The sequence below is a fragment of the Marmota flaviventris genome, chromosome 16 (assembly GCF_047511675.1).
Source record: "Marmota flaviventris isolate mMarFla1 chromosome 16, mMarFla1.hap1, whole genome shotgun sequence".
NCBI lineage: Eukaryota > Metazoa > Chordata > Mammalia > Rodentia > Sciuridae > Marmota > Marmota flaviventris.
In genome coordinates, this window is record NC_092513.1 from 72,013,470 (window position 1) to 72,031,455 (window position 17,986).

General features: G+C 43.7%; 1 long non-coding RNA gene across 1 annotated transcript in view; it reads left to right on the top strand.

Moving 5' to 3' along the window:
• Positions 1-7,172, top strand: part of LOC139702151 (uncharacterized) — a 158,735-nt gene extending 151,563 nt beyond the window's left edge. The window contains exon 3 of the long non-coding RNA XR_011704749.1: positions 7,071-7,172. This is a non-coding gene — a long non-coding RNA (uncharacterized lncRNA). The remainder of the gene's footprint in view (positions 1-7,070) is intronic.
• Positions 7,173-17,986: the final 10,814 nt, after the last annotated feature.

Here is a 17,986-nt window from a genome sequence, read left to right on the forward strand (position 1 = left end):
TGACAGCTTCAGAATCTACCTAAGACATAGAGAGATTAGGTATTTGGCCAAATCTTCCATAACTGTATTGCTTTCCCCCATGGCCTGATTGCTCAGAATACAAAGCTAAATTGTCAATAATTCAATAATTTGAAGCTCGTTTTTTTTCCATGCTATACGACATGCACTTTTGCCTGTATGTATTAAGCTTTCCTTTCAGGATTCCGTGAGCACTTACTGTCATGCTTGTGAATCATCTGTGTGTGACAGTCATCGCACACAGCCCGTAGTGAAGGCAGCCACGGGTAAAACTAATATTCTCCATTGAATTATGTCCTGGGGGGTGTGAGACAATGGGCATCTCCTGAACATGTTGCAGAAACACCTGGCGGACTTGTTAACCCTAGGGCTGAGTTTCTCACTCAGTAGGCCTCAGGGAGAGCTTGAGAATCTGCATTGGTAACAGATTCCCAGCAGATGCAGACGCAAAGAGTTCAGGGACCACACTTTGAAAAGCCAAGGTGTAGGAATAAGGCTTGGTGGCTGCCATTGATGCTACGAGAGATAAAACCAGGCGGTAACAAAGAAAGTGTTCATCTCCACACATGGGCTGACAGTTTTGCAAACTTACTGAGGGGTTCACGCTGGCTCTTTCACCCCCTAGGCCTAAATTATATGGAAAATATAAAGGCCATGTCTAACAATGGATTGATTAGCTGATCAATGAACTAACTTATGAGCCTTTCATTGACTTTAAAAAATCATAATTGAGATGAGTCCTGTTTAACACAGTGTGAACAAAAGTTTGGAACAATAAAAGTTTCACATATTTACCATGTGAAGTGACACTGAATGCCCACTCTTGATGAGCTAGGGGCATCACCTGGAGTCATCCTGACAGTCATCCTCATTCAGAGTGTGAGGGACCAGATGGTGGGTCATTTCTAAAACTAGGGTGGATAATGGGACCTTGTGGAGTGGGATGTAAGCTCCTCAGTTAGAAATTACCTTGATTATTTCCCCCAGAGTATGCCAGACAAGTAGGTTGGTTTAATTAATTAATTAATTTAGGTACCAGCTATTGAACCCAGGGCCACTTAACCACTAGCCATATACCCAGCCCTTTTTAAATTTTATTTAGAGACAGAATCTGTCTCTAAATAAAATTTAAAAGTTGCTTAGCACCTTGCTACACTGGCTTTGAACTCATGATCCCCCTGCCTCATCCTCCAGAGCCGCTGGGATTACAGGAGACATGTAGGTTTATTCAATGAAAATCAGAGGCACAGATCACCAGAGACAAAGACTTGTAATGAATGTGTAGGGGCTGATGATAGTGTCCCAAGCCACTGTGTCCCCACAGTGCTTCAGGATGTGTGGAGCCCATCATTGCTTCTGTGGATCAACCCCATCAAACAACTTGTGCAATTTCACGGATATATCATGTACTGAATGGCGACATCAGCAAGTCATTATTATGTGCATTCAGTTGTATTTCCAGGCTTTATTGAGGTTGCATTATCCTCTCCCTCAAAGAGCAAGATGTGGCCAACTCTATCCTTTCAAACACAGGCACACCACATCATTCTCCTCAAAGTCCCAGCCCATCCAGGAAATACTCCTAGATACATCTCAAGGACAAAGATGTCCTCATCTTGCCTCCCAGAGATTCAAACTTTGGCTAAGTGCAGTCTGAACACGTTACCATGCTACATAGTAAAAAACAAAATAGTCTTGTGCCATGGCACACACCTGTAATTCCAGTGGCTAGGGAGGCTGCTGAGACAGGAGGATCACGATTTCAAAGGCAGCCTTAGCAATGGTGAGGTGCTAAGCAACTCAGTGAGACCTTGTCATTAAATAATATACAGAATAGGGCTGGGGATGTGGCTCAGTGGTGGAGTACCTCTAAGTTCAATCCCTGATACTGCCCCAATAAAACAAAAACAAACAGATGCTTCCTAAGATTTGACTTTGTAAATATTTCATTCCTCCTTGGAAAAGCAAGCTAGATAATCCATGCAACGTGTTGATTGCAATACTTCTTGGTTCACGGTAGGCAGTCAAGAAAGCATAGCTATCATGACTTTAGTCAGATTTGAGTATCCCAAGGCATAGATCAGCACTCCATATTTCTGATCAAGTACCTGGAAGGCAGTGAGTGCCTAGCTGGGAGTGTTAATTATTTATTTTCCCGTGTACAACCTACCAGGGGTTGTCAATCTGGTTCCTATCCTAATTGGACTAAAAAAAACAATTTTTTTCTACCATTTTCCATTGGTGATTCTCTCAGGGTTGAAAAGGAGAGCTAACTATTCCCCATCCTGTTATTGCATCACCACATTGACACTGTGTAATTCCTCTAGCTTAATGTATAGATCCCCCATGAAATCTTAATCCAGCTTTAGGAGCAGGGTTGAGTCTACGCAGAATGATCAAGAAGCAGATGGAATTCACTTTCACTCCCCTCTCCTACCCCCAGGACTCAGCCCTCTCTCTCCTCCCGACTCTTCCATTTGTTCTGAACTCTCGATGTCTTTTTCCTCTATTCATTTCCATCCCATCCATTCCATAACTATTGATTGGGAGTCTCCACGGCATTACCCAGGGCACTCTGCTAGACACTGCAATTAAAAAATAAACAAGGCTCCATCCATCCTCCCAGTTAAAGGCTTTCTTTAAGCAGTTATGAAGATATCACAGGCAGGGACAGTAGCATTTTTGTGGACCCCCACCCCCATAGCACAGTAGTGACAGGAATTCAGCTCAGCGAGTTAAATGCTGTTAACAATATCCTCTTTTGTATCTTATTTTGACTCTTTGTTCAGAAAAATATGTTTTATGAACTATGTAATAAAAACGTCCTGAGAGCCTGCCTTGTTAGCAAATTCTCTGAAAAGCTCTTCCTATGCATTTACTAAATTAGTCTGTTTTCTGCCGTCCTTTGTTCCCATCGGATACATTTTAAGAACTCCTTCCTCCTGAAATTACCATAATTAAGTTTAAGCTTACTGTATTATCTTTTCACATGTTGTGCATAAGTGTGCACAATTAGTCTACTGTATTCATGGCTACTTTTATTTTTTTTTGGTCTTGATTTGTTTTTCTCTCCTCAGAGTTATATTGCTAGAACAGGAGTCAGGAGCCAGGAGCAAGGGTTCTGCTGAGATTGCTGTCCTCAGGAAGAGAGCTTCTTAGCACTTGGGTCTCTATGTTGCAATTTTAATCATACAGTACAATGTTGCTAGCCACAGACAATTGGATCCCCATAATTGATTCATCTTGCAGAACTGAAATGTTGTATCTTTCTGCCCTCATCTGCTGGGTTTTCCCTTCTTCCAGCCCCTAGTGACCACCATCCCGTTTCTGTGTGACTCTTTTAGATTCCAACTAGGTGAGGTCATGCAGCATTTGTATTTCTGTGTCTGGCTTATTTCACTTGGCACGATGCTCGCCAGCTCCATCCAGGTTGCTGGAAATGGCAGGGTTTTCTACTTTTTTAAGGCTGGATAATTTCATATTGTATGTGCATACCATGATTTCTTATCCAGGCATCTGTTTTAATAAACATTTATCTTGTTTGTTTGTCTTGACTTGTGAATAATGCCGCAATAAACATGGGGATGCACATAACACATCAGGATTCTGATTTCTATTCTTTGGGGTATGTAGACCGAAAAGAGGCATTGTTGGATATTCTGGTTCTACTTTGAGTTTTTTTTTTTTTTTTTTTTTTTTAATTGAAGCATCCAGGGGTTCTCAACCACTGAACCACATCCCCAGCCATTTTTCTCTTTTATTTTGAGATGGGGTCTCACTAAATTTCTTAGAGCCTTATTAAATTACTGAGGCTGGCCTTAAACCTGGGATCCTCTTGTCCCAGCCTCCCAAGCCACTGGGATTATAGGAGTGCACCACCACACCTGGTTCACACTGTTTTCCATAAAAGAGGTATCAGTTTACATTGTAACCATCAGTGTATAAAGCTTCTTTGTTCCCTCACACCCTCACCAACATTTAGTACACTTTCAATAACAGACATCCTGAGAAGCATGCGTGATATGTCATTGTGGTTTTGATTTTCATTTCCTGATGGTCAGTGATGTTGACCAATTTTTTATATGCCTGTTGTTCCTCTGTATGTCTTCTTTTGAGAAACATGTATTTGGGTCCCTTGTTCATTTTTAAAGAGGCTATTTCCTTTGTGGCTCTTCCTTCTATGTTTTGAATGTTAACTCCTTATTGAAATTGGGCCCTCATCTTATGCCATACTCAAAAATCAACTCAAAATGCATTAAAACCTATATATAAGACCCGAAATCATAGAACTCCTAGAAGAAAAGCTCAGGACAAAGCTCCAAAGGACAATGATGTTTTGGATGTGATACTGAAAAGCAAAATAAATTAAAAAAAAAAAAAAAATATATATATATATATATATATATATATATATATATATATATATATATATATAAGCAAGTGGGAGAATATGGCAATAAAAAACCTCTGCACAGCAAAGGAAGCATCCAATAAAATCAAAAGGCAACCTATGGAATGGGAGAGGACATCAGCAGAGATATTGTGGATGGGCAGAATCTATTGAGCTACATAGTAAAGGCTTGGAGCCGCAGTGAATTTAATACTGTACCTATGGAACAGGTCCACAGCAGTCTTTCAAAACTGCAGATTAACAGTATTAAAAAAAAAAAAAAAAAAAAAACAAAGAAAATCAGTTGACTACAAAGGTGGCAAAGAAACCCATGAAAATACAAACCTACCCAATAACTTTATCTTCTAAATATGATGGGAAAGGTTATCATTTAAAAATCCTTCACTAATTCATCCCAACATGTCTCTTTGCTCCTCGTAGGAACATAAACTGCAAAACTAAATAGTCACCATGTGATCATATGAGCTACTCTAACCTGCTTTTACTTCTGCATACCAGTTTTAGAATGGAAAAAGATCTTCAGAGGACGCATCAGGTACCAGGCATCTGGCATTTAGCCAAGAGCTCCCTTAAGCTGAGCTATTGCCTTCAATCCTGCCTGGCCAACTGGACCTGCTGGAAGTTGTGAGCTAGACCACAACTAGAAGGTTCCAGTTTCTCTCCTTCTCCAGAGTGAACAGCCATGACTGACAGGAGGGGGATGAGCATGGAATGGCTGACCCTTGACTGGCGAGCTTTTCTCTGATGGAATTTTAGACTTTCCGTGTGAATACACATCTGGATAGAAATGCAAGGTAGAGAAGGAACGCATGAGGTGTAATTAGACAATGATTAATTCCCTTGGGTCCTTTGGCTTCCTAGAGAACTGATTACTCATAGAGATGGGGACCCAAACCATAAAGCTGGGAACAGGTGAGTGTCACATTGGGACGTTGCTAAGAGACAGACCCGGCCAAGAATAGGAACCACTGAGGTTGGAGGAGGGAAGAAGAAAATATGTGGAATTGAGGAAGGAGTAGCAAAACCCGGCCTGCCCTCCTGCCACGTGGAGGCAAGGGTGCACCTGCTACTGTGGAGTTACTGGCACCACAGCAGGAGACTCAGACACGTGTCACCTTGCCACCTCCTCCACCTCCTGAGTGAGGGACTCTTTGCAGAAGGGCGTTTGCTTAGGAGCTGGGGAAGGATAAAGTGTCTGGTTTGACAAGGATCTCCCTGACTGCCAAGTAATTTTGCAGAAATGAGGCCTTAGGCTCAGAGGGCTTTGCAAAGATTTCTAAATCTGGCTCCGAGAAAGAATCATCATTTGTATGACTGTCACACAAAGGGAACATATGGCCAGTCAAGAAAGAAGACTGTACCCACACCATGGGCCTGATCTATTTCCCTCCTGCTTGAGAAAGTGAGGAATGTGTGAAAGTAGAAGCCCTCTCCCCCTTCTCAGCGTGCACACACACCTGAATGTACACGCACACACACTCATACTTACACGCTCTGTGCAAGGAGGAGGAGGAGGACTTCTATTTGAAAGTGGTTGAATTCCAGAGTGAAATTTAAATTTGGCAAGATGCTGGCAACTCCCTTCCTCAAATTATGACCATAAATATCTCCAGACATTGCTAAATGTCCCCTGAGGAGCAAAATCCCCTCCACCCCCCAAGTTGAAAATTCTTGCTCTGGGGAAAGATCTCATCCTTGAGTGGCTGCATCTCTGTCCTTTTACCTGTTACTCAGACATCCTGTGCCACAGAGTGTAAATTAAAGGGAATACACCTACTGACAAGCCACGGAAAGAGCAGATGTTTGCTAGCAGAATCAGGGGAAAGCTAGCAGTGCGTGGCAAATCACTGGAATTACTTCTCTATGGGAGACCCTTGGCAGGCAACCTCAGCAAGTGTGGGCTTAGATGTGCTTAATTTTTATGCCAAATATCAACTGATTTCTTAATTGTACGCCCATGGCATTTTCTAACTCATACCCAGACTAAGCAGAAATGTAGCCTCTCCCTGCACATCACAAGATGAACTGCAGATAAAGCTGCAGGGGACCTAGATGCAGTGTGAAAATGAAGTCATTAAGTTTTCAGCCTGGGATCTGACTTAGGTGTTTGGAAAGCTCTTCTGTCTATTCTCGGACTCCTACAGGAACATATTGTGTCTCACTTCTCCAGGTTTTCCCAGAACTCTGCCCAGGCCTCTCTCTAATCAAGTTAGTGGATGTCCCTATCTTTCTATTGGCTGAGAGTCCATAGTGTTTACACCCACAATTAACTCATTTTCAGGCACAACTGGGTGTGCAGTTAGTATATTCAATGAATGACTGAATACCTCACAAGCTGAAATACATGCACATCTGTTATGGTTTAGATATAAGGTTACCCCGCAAAAGCTCATGTGGGGAGACAAGGAAGACCACTCAGAAGTGAAATGACTGGGTTGTGAGTTTGGGTTATAATCTAATCATCTATAATATAAATGATTGGGTTATAACCTAATCGGTCTATTGATTTACTGATATAAATTACCTGGGTGGTAATTATAAAAAAGTGGGGTGTGACTGGAGGAAGTGGGTCAATGGGGGTGTGGCCTGGGGGTTTTTGTTTTGCCCTGTTGAGTGAAGCTCTCTGTTTCCTGGTTGTCAGGTCCTGAGCTGCTCTCCTCCGCCAAGCCCTCCCGCCATGATGTTCTGCCTCACCTCAGGCCAGAGCTGTGGAGTTGGCCAAACATGAACTGAATCTCTGAGACCGTGAGCCCAAATAAACTTTTCCTCCTCTATATTCTTCTTGTCCCTTCTTTTGTTCACAGTGACAAAAAAAAAAAAAAATCTGAGTCAAACAACATTCGTGTTTCAATTGTGCTACACATAGCAGGGTCCCCCTTCTCTCTTCCATGTTAGGAAAGCAATATTCAAGGACACCATAAGGGAGGCTTTATTCAGGAGTGAGGGGAGGGACACTATTGAGATGGATACGGGGACCCACCACAATGGAATTTCCTGTGAAAGAGAAAGTCTGAGCTCTAAATCCAGCATGGGCCAGTGGGAATTCAGAGACAAAATCCTTGTGGAGGTTGGTGCATGGAAAAGGAACATCCAATTCAGGGGTGTCTCAGTCCTTTGCTTTAACTAAATACTCAAATTAGGCGATAAAAACAAACAAACAAATAAACAACAACAACAACAACAAAAATCAGGGACTTATTAGCTTACCGTTCTGGAGGCCAGGAAGTCCCAGAGTATGATGTCCATCAGAGCTTGTGTGGCTTCAGTCACAGCAGAATGCATAAGGGCCAGCTGGCTTCTGTGGAAGAGAGAAGCACAAGAGGCAGCCCTGCTTTCTGACGACCTATGCTTGCCATAGCTATACCCTTCCCTCCTGCAGGAAGTCCATGCATCCCTCTCTCAATGGCCTCCCTATCCTCCCACCTGCATTCAACAGTGTCACATTGGGTATCAAATTTCCACCTGAGTTTGGGTGAGGACAGATCCCATGCTAAACCAGCCTAACAGGACTGTTGCTGAAGGCAGGTTAGAGGGACAAGGCCTCACCTGGGGTTTGGTGGAGGGAGAGGAACCAGATGGGAAGTTATGGGGGAATAGACGTTGAGAGCGAGGAGTTCCTGATAACCTGACTTAGTAGGGTTCTGGCTAATCTGGATTTTATAAGGAAGAAGCAGGTGGGCTGAGCAAAGAACCAGGAGCCTGACTCAAGTTTGCTGGAGGCAAAAATCTGTCAGTGATCAGGAGAATCTGTTTCAACAGGGTGGAGAGAGCCCAGGGCTCTCCGCTGGCTGGTTGAGGGTTGGTGGACATTGTCATGGCCTGTGCTCCTCAGTGTGCATGGAGTGGGTCTGCCCTCGCTCTGCCTCCAGATGATTCCTCTTTCCCTTCCTCCGAGCTGACACACACCGGCTGGGCCCAGCTGGGCTCTGAGGCTAGGCAATCACTGCTACGTCCTCTGCCACCTCAGCCCTGGCTCTGCCCCAACCCCGTGTGCTTTCTGCCGGATCATTTCCAGTCTAGGAGCCAAATCACCATAACACCCGGATGATCCTATTAACTTGGGTTGGTTTAGTGGGGAGCTGGCACCAAATTCTGGTCCCTGAGCCATGAGGAAATCTGGGAGACAGTTCCTCAATGACTGAAAAAAAAAATTGAGAGTAGACGTTCACTCCTGTCTTGCCAGTGGTCGGTGGTGCTGTCCCACCTGGTGATGTTCAGATTGATGCCGCTACCTTAGGACAACAGGGGAGAGCAGCAGGACAAGGCACACATTGAGAGTGGGAGAGAGAGAGGCTCAGTGCTTGATGACATAACAGGTCCACACCAGACCCTATGCTGCCCTCTCTTCTAGACTCTTGCTTGTGAAATTAAACTATATAAATCAGTTGAATTTGTTTTCATAACTTGCACGGAAAGATTTCTTCCTCTGCCGCAGTCCGGCTGCAGCAAATTAACGGTGGTGGTGGTGGGGGGTGACGAGCAACTTGTGTACATTGATACAGCAGGAGTGGGAGCCGTTTATTGTAGGACAGCAGAGGTATTTATACATTCCACACAGCTTATCTTAATTAGCATAAACTAGATACATCAGTCAACCAATAAGGAATCTCCACACTTAATGGCTCGCTGGCGTTACTTCTTAAACCACTCCCTCTGGCATTTTGCCAGGCGCCATCCTGACTTGTTTACAGACTCTAACATTTGCCTGGAGGGTTCCAGCGGCTGTACAAGCTCCCTAGGGCCAGGCGGTCAATGGGTGTGGACTTAGGGAAGGGCCAGGAAGTGGGCATCGTGCCCTGCTTTAGCTACTATCTTAAACAGCCAAGGATAAAGCATCCTGCTGTGCCTTTGAAAGGAAGGTCCCTTTTTTTCCCTCTGGTTTTACACTTAAGAAAATCCCATCAACACTTCTTCTTGCTATTCTTTATAAGCAAAAGGGCAGGTGGCTGGGAGCTGGGGTGGGTCAAGTGGAATTTTAATAAAGAAGAGTGAACTGACAACCTGTTGCTAAAGCCACAACTTGTCCTAAAGCTTGGAGGCCCCTGCACTTTGCCCTTGACCACCTCACTCACCTCGCCCCCTCCCTATACAGCATCACTTAAATCCCAGTCACAGCTAGTGTCTCTGGGGTTTCCTCCACCACATTGTCTCCTCCAGGCTCCAGGTTGACCTCATCTGGATGCCACCTCAAACTGAAAACATCCAAAAACAGCCCAGGCATGATGGTGCACACCTGTCATCCCAGGGGCTCAGGAGGCTGAGGCAGGAGGACTGCAAGTTCAAAGCCAGCCTCAGCAACTGCAAGGAGCTAAGCAACTCAGTGAGACTCTGTCTCCAAATAAAATACAAAATGAGGCTGGGGATGGGGCTCAGTGGTACGAGTGCCCCTGAGGTCAATTCCAGGTACAAAACAAAAAAAAAAAAAAAAAAAAACAAAAACCTGAAAACAAACTCTGGTCTTTATTTCCAGGATCTCTTTTCCTTTAAGCATTTCTGGATTAAGAAGCAGCAGTTCCAGCAACTCATCCACCTAGGTTCTGCTCTTTCTCTGGCATTTACATGAAACTCATCAGTAAAAAAGTCTCCTTCCCAAATCTTACCACATGTGACCCTAATTGAATGTCCATCTCTTCCAAAATTCATGTATTGAACACCTCATTGCCAGTGCTGCAGGACTCAGGACTCGGGGGCGAGTTCTAAGGGGAGGTGCTTAGGGCAGGAAGGCTGCAATTTCAAGGACAGACCAACGCCACAGTGAAGGGGGGTTGGGAGTGGGCTCTCTCCTTCTGCTCTTCCACGGTCTTCCTCCCTCTACAGGATGCAGCGTCCAAGGTGCTATTTTGGGAGTGGAGAACAACCCTCCCCAGGCCCCAGACTTGCCACCACCTTGAACTTGAACTTCAAGCCTTCAGAATCAAAAGAAATGAATTTTTGTTCTTTGTGAATTATCCAGTCTCAGATGCTCTGTCATAACCACATACACACACTAGGGGGCGGGGAGAGGGAGGAAGACACCCTCTTCTCTAACTCAAGCTGTTGTCATTGTCACCAACCTTGTGTCCCCACCTCTGCCCTTGCTTTCTGCTAGCTGCCCAGTTTAACTTTCTAACTCACTACCCATAATAAACTTTCCCAGGGTATTTGTATGGCACTGAGAACAAAACACAAAATCCTTTTCTTTCCTGGGCTGTTCTGAGATGTACTCTGAATGTCACATGGCATTGACCCTAAGGAGCCTGGAGAAAATTGTCTGAGTAGGTGTGTGGGCTTCCTAGCTTGGCCATTGGCATATCAATCCCTGGTGGGCAAGGTCAGAGTCCTCTGGGAGATTGATACAGCCAGAGAGACAGTGAGGGAGTGATCCATGCTCCGGTCACCGAGGGGTTGACTAAGAATAGTCTTTCATCAGCTAACCTATTGATTCCATTAAGAATTAAGAACCTGTTACGGTCTTACAGTATGGCAGCGAGCCCTGCCCAACCACTTGTACATTATTTATGGGGGGAAAAAAACCCAACTCTGCTAATTGACTGCTTTGTGAGTAATGTAATACCAATTAAATCAGAGTTACTGGAAATGCTTTTTGTAGTCAAACTTTCCCAATCACTGAATATTTTCCATGGTATCTGTCCACGTGGCAATAAACTACTCCTCATCCAAGCTAGAAACGGGATGTGCCACTAAAATCTAATAAAGTTTTGGGAAAGTTTTCTAAATGTCTGAAAAGGCAATTCTGCTGTCTCTCTCTCTAAATGTAATTGAAATGCAGCGAGCGGGAGCCCACGGGGACTCTGCTGGTGTCCAGATGGACAGTTCTGCTTCTCCTGATGATGAGCTGTACTATTGAAAATTAATTGGTATTTTCAGCTGTGCCGGGTTGGCAGCCAGCTCACAAATAGAGCTGATGGTTTAGTATTCACAAAACATTCATCCTCAAACTCTAACTCCAAATTAATAATTTGTTTCAACTCATGCCTCAACGTTTAAACTTTAAAAAAAAATCACATGAAGTGTAAAAAGTTGACCAAATAGTAACGAAGCCATCTTTGAATAAATAAATTGCTGATATTTCTGACCTACGCAAAATGCTGTATTGGGGAAAATGCTGAGAACATAGGAAATTCCAGCTAAATATTAAGCTGAAATGCCTACAAATCCAAAATATTTTAAGTTTGTCTATCTTTGGAAAATTAATAGAGGAAAAATAAAACCAGACATTTTAAAAACCAAATTGGACCATTCATGCTCATTATGTCATTATATAAAAGTTATACAGATTTTATGAATATTACTTAGTATCTATGCCAACTTTATATGCTATAATCCCTAAACAATCTGTTTAGATTTGCATATTTGCACATTTTAGCATCTTATATAAATGGAAGCTTGGTGTATACATATTCTTGTGCAGCAATATTTCTTTTATCTAATATTATGTTTCAGGTTTTCATGGACATTGCTTCTTATAGCTGCAATTTGTTCTTTTTCATTACTGTATATTATTCTATTTCACACATATCCACACATGTTTCTTCCACCCAACTGGTGATGTGCACTTCATCCTTTCCATTCATTAGATTAAAGCAAATAATGTTGCAGCAAACATCCATGTACATATCTCCTGACACTGCAAGTTTCCCTTGAGGATACAAATCTTTGAAAGATTTCTGTGGTAGGGTTTATACAACTTTTGGCTTGTAAAAGTTCTTGTATCCCTGGATACTCCTGTAGAATGTGCATCCAGGTTGCTCCACATCTTCCTCAAGACTTGATGCTGCCCAGCTCTCCACTATTTGGGGATCCGATTGGTGCCTGATTGGAAAATTAGCAGTTAATTGTCCGATTTCACCTTCATACACTAAACCAATAGTTACAAAGTTTCATAGTCTAGGAGAGAGATTGTTCAAAACTTTCAGAGATGCGATTCATTTTAACTTTTCAAAAAAATATTTAGCCCATTTTATGAGTAAGTCATTTTCTCTCTCCACACCTCAGCTTCTGTGTCTTTAAAGCAGAGGTACAGGTTGAGTATCCACAATGTTCGAGACCACAAATGTTTCAAGTTTTGATTTTTTAAAATTTTGGAATATGTGCATGTACGAAGATATCTTGGGGATAGGACACAAGCCCAAACAAAAGTTCATTAACGTTTTATATACACATAACCAGGGGATGATTTTATACAATATGTTTAGAGTACCTGCATTTTGACTATAAGGCATCACATGAGGTCAGGTGTGGGGTTTTCCATTTGGGCACTATGTCAATGCTCAAAAAATTTCAAATTCTGGAGCATTTTGGATTTCAGATTTTCTTTTACTTCCTACTAGGGATCCTGAGATGGCCCAACTTGAATGTGAATACGGAGCGGAGCGTAGGAATAGGCGTGATAAATCATGTTATTGCTATTAAGTGAGGCCTTAGAGTACAATTTCAGGTGCAGGAAGAATCCCCAAACGTGAAAGGTGAGAAGTCAGCCGGGACTTACAGAGCTCACTCTGACTTCCAGCCGTGACTTGACCACATGCAGCCTGTCGGTTCTGCTTACTCACGTTCGAGGGCTCCCTTGGACCTGGTAAGGTGCCAGGCACAGAAGTGGTTTCAGCTTCCCCCTGGCGGGCTCTGGTACACTGTGCAGATGATAGAATATTCTCTATGGCTCTGAGATCCTTTCCAGATGTTTTAAGGTATAGATTTGTATTAATGGGGGGGGGGGTCATGGGATGACAGATCAGCAGATGGCTGCATTGAACACACAGTCTAGGGCTGGGCTGGGGCTCAGTGGCAGAGCCTTGCTTGGCATGTGTGAGGCACTGGGTTCAGTTCTCAGCACCACATGTAAATAAACAAAATAAAGTCCATCAACAACTAAAAAAGAATGAAAGGAAGGAAGGAAGGAAGGAAGGAAGGAAGGAAGAAAGAAAGAAAGAAAGAAAGAAAGAAAGAAAGAAAGAAAGAAAGAAAGAAAGAAAGGAAATATAGTCTAAAGCTCTCCGTTCCCAAGAGGAGGGTCACACCATGCCAAACAAGCCCTCATTGGATAGCACTGGGTTGATCAGGAGCAAAAGAGGAGAAAAATGTGGGCAAAGGCCTTCCTGATGGTTTCCGGGGGAAGCAATGGGTGAGGAAGGATGAGCAGGTCATCAGTGAGTGCTGGGCATGGGGACTGTCCGCAGTTGTCTGGTAACCTGTCTCCGGGATGATTTAGGATGGGGGAATAGTGACTTGAGGTGTGAGGGTTTGATAGGGAGGTGGTTGTAGGGGCTGTGGGCTCTGGATTGGCTGGGTTGCATATGTAGGAGGTGCTTCTGAGTGAGTGCTGGCCGTCTCTACGGAGGGGGAGTCTGACCCGGGCAGCGAGGCCACAGCATCAGGAAGATTGACTTTTACCTTGATCCTCTGACTGCTGAGTACTGTGTTTTCCTACTCTAACCTTTGCTTCCAGCAAGTCTTTGCCAACAGGTTTTGGAACCATAACCTTTGGGGCTGCTGGGTCAAGGAGTCCCAGAAATAATGCTTCTTCACTCTCTGGCCATATTATCTGCTCCTCTTCATATGGCCTTGGGTCTGCAGCCAGGGGTGAGGCTGAAGCACCCAGGTCTGTTTAATTGTGTTGTAAGGCACCCTGCTCCCCAGGGTGAAGGGACGTCAGTTTCCTCATTGGCATCTCGCCTTATGATTTTTAAATTCCCTTGAACAGAATGAATAAAGCGTAGGGCCCCCACCCTTAGGCAAGGACCTGATCTTTCTAGCACAAACAGCCCCACCCTAAGATTGCATGGGTCAGCCAGGTTGCCCTAAGTAATTTTATTAAGACTGTCCAGCAATCCTTCACACAAAGACATTCCTACAGGCCTAACATCCCAGAGGTGGGCATGATTTTTCTATTTCTCAGTTAATCTTTTAATTTATTGACATATATGCTGTCTAATTCTCCATCTGACAAAGGTGATCTTAGACTCCAGGGAAGGGGGCAGAAGTCTACGGCTGACATGTTGAAGCAGTGCTAATGGATTTTTGGAATGAAAAAGACCCAGCCAAAGGCTGACGACAGACTTAGATATTGCAACACACTTAATCTTAATGCTCTATTTGCCTGCACGCACCACTGCGAGCGACACTGGGACAGATTACGAATAGAACACGGGGAAGACCTATGAAAAAGAAGCTGAGATTTACTCACTGACATTAAATGAAATATGACATAATGACATAATCTAGATAGGGTCTTGATACTCAAGAAAAATTTGAAAAATTGGTGGTAAAACTAAAATTGAAACATATACATGTGTTCTGTGGGCAAAACCATCAAGGTTGTAGGATTAAGGAAGATTGAACCATACTGCCAGATATCCCCAATTCCATAGTCTCCTTTCCTAGGAAGTTTATGGAGAGTGGTTAAATAACATTTAAATCTTGATTCGTCCCATGAATCAAACCCATTTTTTAAAGATGGAAACATATACTAACTTTGAAATACCTTATTGAGCTTGCTATTCTTAACATCTATCACAATGCCCAATATATAATAGAGTCTCTGTAAATGTTTATAGAGTATGAATGGATGGATGGATGGATGGATGGATGGAAGTTGGATAACTTAATATTCTTTTTACTACATCTATTTCTCTTTTAGCTGTAAATACTTCTTCCTTTTATATAAGGTTCTATCAGGTTTAGTGGACCAAAAATGATTTCAATAAAAACTTTATCTGAAATGATGTATTAAACTTGTCCCTAACCTCCCAAGTAAGATGGCGGAGACTTCAACTCCTGCAGGTTTCGCAGGGATAATATCTAGTGACTATGGACTCTTTCTGTGTTCTTCAACAGTGGCTTCCATTGGAGAGAAGCTCTCCCTCCTTTTAATGTTATGGGGAATAAATCACTTTTTAATTTCATTCTACAGATAAAAATTAAAGAATTAACCACGGGAGAGATCCACCCGAGTTTCCTAGACATTCTTGGAGCACTTCCCAGTTTTGTCTTCTGAGGATTGGGATGGAGGACACGTAGGAAGGACAGAGGCCATAGAACCGTTCAGAGATGTTGTTGTTCATGCCAATGGATAAGCAGGTGTCCTGCTTTGTCACTTTTGTGGCCATGTTTAAGGTCAGGGTACTGCCCTTTCTCATCTTAGCCTGTTATTTTTAAAGATTCCACATCACAGGGTGATTAATTGTTCAAGAACCTGGCTGTCAAGCAGAGCTGCCCAAAGTGAATTGGAAAAATTAGAGCTGCACTCTGCATAAGCCGGGCTCGAAGCCTCATTTTTATTATAAAATAATGAGACTGTGAATGTCGTCGTGTTACTTTAGAAAACACAAATTCATATTTTACGTTGGCTCTGTGTTTCTCATTATGTTGAAATCAGGTCCCCTTTTCGAAAGCATGTAAGAAAATAACATAGTCAAAAATAATATCAAAATATAATAAGAGAACAGCCACGGGAAAAGCTCTTCCCCAAGGATGTGGGGTAGGTGGCCACAGGACGGATGAGAGATTAGAGAAGATGTTGACTAAGGATGGCTGTAAGGGAGCTGGTAAGATAATTGTAAAGTTAAGAGGCCCGAGCCCAGCAAGATAGCAGAAAGGAAGAGCATTATCTAGGAGAGATGTCAGAACTCAGTGAAGGCTCTGATTCCTTCTCTGGAGGGGACTTGCGTGTGGCCTTGTTAAAGTGAGTTTTTTTTTCCTGCTGTTGGTGGTCAAAAGTGCAGAAAAAGATCTTTTCTTCACTCGTGCAAGATGTTTAAATGTGTTTAATAATTTGTATTTGCCAGAGGAGACTTTAAACTCAGGAAATGAAGACTCAAAGAAACCACAGGTAAGTTTACATTTTTCACGCTAGGATGGATGAGATAGCCATGAAGAAGTACATGCGGACAAAAGGGGGTTCCATCTAAAGGTGACACACTGGGAGGACCTCTGTGAAGTCTGTGGGTTCAGATTCCCCTCTGTGGCCCTGTGTCTTCAGAGAAAGGGAGGGTCCTGGGAGGAATGTGCCCCTCACAGGAGGGACGTAGGACCCCTCCAGGCAGGGCCAGAACCTCCTTGCAGGTTTTCACAATGGGCTTAAGGTGAGAGGAGCCAGGGACACTCAGAGTGACCTTCCGGGTTCTGTGGTTTCCTCTAATTTCAGGGTGCCACATTTTAGGGTGGCGAGTCCTGCAGGCCATTCACAGGGATCAACGTGTTCTTTCTTTTTCTCTTTCTTGGGAAAGGTCCAACTGAACTGTGGTGTTGCGGGGTCAACCGGGGAGAAAACATGAGACCTTTCCCTCACTCGTGCACAGTCATGCCTGACACTCCTATGACCAGATACAGACCGAGGAGAGAAATGACAAATTTAAAATAACTGCTTTGGGACTGGGAATGTGGGAAGAGTCCGATGATCTATTCTCAGACAAGGTCTTGGTACTGAACGAGGCCCGTTTTGCGGGCCGTGCGGTATGCCCATCACCAAAAAAGAGATGAGTTTTGCAAAAGAAAGAGTTTTCTCACGAGGTGGCCCAAAGCTGAGGAGGCAAGAGCACCAGGCATCAGATCCCCCTCCCCAGGGCAGGGTTTGGGAGAACTTAGGGAAGGAAAAGGGGAGAGAGGTGAGGGAAGATGGGGAATGGAGCAATGAGTGGGCTGTGCGTGCTCATCAAGCTTCATGGCTCTTCCTGAGCCGCGTGCTCAGATGGTGGTGTTGGCGGGCTCTGAGGGTGGAGGTCAAAGGTCACCCATGGGTCACTTGCACAGCCCAGGAGAAAATGGGTGTTCCAGCTGGTTTGAGCTGCCCCAGGTTCCTGAACAACAGCTTGGACACCTATTACCTTCCTGACGCAGGCATCAGATGTCATCTAGAGCAAAACTCGTGGGAGAGTCCTACATGGTGAGATGACCCCCGAGATCGGCAATCAAGGCAGGTAATGGAAAGAAGGTGAAATTAAGGGGTTCATTCAGATTTGTCTTAAGTTTCACAAAGTGCCATATTTGCGGGTAGCGTGTTCTGAGGGCTGGCATCCGTTAGCCCTACAGCCTGGGATACAAATGCCAATATCTGAGCGCAGCAGAGCACAGAAGAGAAGGGAGGTGCTCAGTTCTGGGGACAGGTGGCTCTGTGTCTGAAACTTGGTTCATTCATCTTGCATGGGAAATGAGGATGTGAGTAGTTTAGTCTTGCAGTAAAAGGGAATCTGCAGTTCAGGCTCCCCGTGTGCTGGCTACAGATGAGCATTATGTTGGACACGATTTCCTAAACACACACTCCACTGGCAAACACACTCAGGCTTCCTGCTCACTTATAGAATGAACTTTGTGATTCACGACTTAAGAGAGGAATTGGCATCGTACCCACAGGGTGGTTTATCAAAGAGAATTCCTAAAGAACACAAATGATACATATCCCTCCCATCAAAAAAGTTCATTTTTCTTTCATTTGACTAGGAAGAGAAATTCTCCACAATAGGAGTGGATTTGGAATAAAGTAATTTACTTTCGAATTTAAGGTGAGAGCAGAGAACGTTGCTGGTCTTCTTGAAGGTGAGAACCATACCTAATTGCTTTTTC